The sequence below is a fragment of the Puntigrus tetrazona genome, unplaced genomic scaffold, assembly GCF_018831695.1.
Source record: "Puntigrus tetrazona isolate hp1 unplaced genomic scaffold, ASM1883169v1 S000000148, whole genome shotgun sequence".
Lineage (NCBI taxonomy): Eukaryota > Metazoa > Chordata > Actinopteri > Cypriniformes > Cyprinidae > Puntigrus > Puntigrus tetrazona.
In genome coordinates this window covers 2,690,791-2,692,500 of record NW_025047824.1, presented here as the reverse complement: position 1 = coordinate 2,692,500, position 1,710 = coordinate 2,690,791, and the positions used below count along the sequence as shown (strand labels likewise).

General features: G+C 34.6%; 1 protein-coding gene across 1 annotated transcript in view; it reads left to right on the top strand.

The window, feature by feature from the left end:
* Window positions 1–1,272, top strand: part of rnf146 (ring finger protein 146) — a 4,416-nt gene extending 3,144 nt beyond the window's left edge. Inside the window, exon 2 of the mRNA XM_043230280.1 lies at window positions 1–1,272. This exon is cut by the window's left edge and continues 1,456 nt beyond it. The gene's annotated coding sequence lies outside the window, so the exon portion shown is untranslated.
* Window positions 1,273–1,710: the final 438 nt, after the last annotated feature.

The following is a 1,710-nucleotide window of genomic DNA, read 5'->3' as shown; positions in this document are numbered from 1 at the left end:
TTCACCCTGAAATTAAACGAGTATAAGGTACATTTTGCACAAGCTTTTCGTGACCATTGAGAATTTAGTTTTCATAACAGTTAGGCACATTTCATGCTAAACCCTCAGTACTCATTTATTTTGATTCTTATTACTGTGCTAAATGTATCTAAATTTGTATTTATTATTATCGCATTAATAAGAATTTCTTTAATCGTACACCGGTTCACAATGCGAGGGAATCTTAATGACCTACAGCACAGGCTTTTTTGATTTTAGGGTGAAATATGACCCAAAAAGGTTTCCGTTTTACAGTCATGAGATTTCATTACATCTGGAATGACTCAACACCATTATCCATTGGTTATGGAGTCGTACAGTAATAATTTGCTGTGGTGTAATGAAATTAAAATATCAGCTTTTACCCTAAAGCTTGTGCAATGCCATCAGAAAATAATTGGAATGGCGATTTATAATTATAATTGCATCTTTTGGTAAAAAAACCTATATGCAGTTCCAATGTTTGAATAGTGTACTCTACATCAAAATGCCTGATTTTATATTTTGCAAACACTATATTTCATGGAAACGTAGAACATTTTGTTATGCACCGTCTGGTACAGAGCCTTCTAGATCTGCGACAAGTGGCAAGAAAGCTTTGGGGGTTTTTGGTGAAACAAGAAGCATTAGATGCAAAACCAGCATAATTTCGAATGCAAAACCTAACGAGAGAGAATTTATTGTAGTTTTGCCAAGGATTCCTCTTTAACACGCTCTAGTCATTAGAAAACCTTCTTCATCTTACATTTACTACTTCTAGTGTTTCATGATGTGAGGTTTAAAACTCTTTAACGGCGTGTGCGTGCATTTGCGTTTCTTTTAAGCGACCCGTCTTTATTCTTCAGTCTCATCTTGGTGTGCTTTATCTGTTTCATGGATTTGCATGTGTTGCTGTGAGCGAGGATGGAGCCCTGGATTACGGCGCTTTGAACTCTGGGAAAGGCGAGTTTTATCATATTGTAATTTCTAGTTGTAAAGTAGTCCTCAGGCTGCAGCACACCGGGTGAGTGAGTGGTTTTCAGGCATAGGTGTCCGATTTGAAGGTTTTTTTTTTTTTAATTTTAATGTTATTTTCAACCCTGCTAATTCTCATCTCCATTCGTTCAGGTTTTTGTTGTCAACAAAATGAAAACTAAAAATCAATAACTTCTTTTTGGTGTATTTTTGTTTTAACAGTGTTGTTTTGTTACCAGGTTTATGAGAAATAAAGTGTTGTCTGTTACCTGTCTGAGATCAAACTGTCCATGTATATTTTTCATTTTGCTTTTTTATATATATATAAAAAATGTTGCTCATTTTGCATTTTTCTGCCCGCTAATATTAAACATACTTAACATACTAAAACTGGAATCAGCCACCAAAAGTTTAGTTTCAGAAATCAGCAACACTATCAGAACTTCACAGTTGTTTAATTACAGCAGACAGTTGAAAGAACTGTTCTGCAGATGTAAAACTTTCTGAATACATTTTCTTCTAATTAGGTTTGAACCAGAGGTGCTATGAATATATCTGTAGTTCTTCCTGAATAGGGCTCACTTTTTTCTTTTTCTTTTTTATAAACTAATTAAATCTTGTGCACCCTGACTTCCAGAAACAGTTCAAAGCCAGGTGATTGGAGTTGAGATTTTTGAGAAAGGTCTTGCCTGAAACTAGTTAAAACTAATTGAAGGT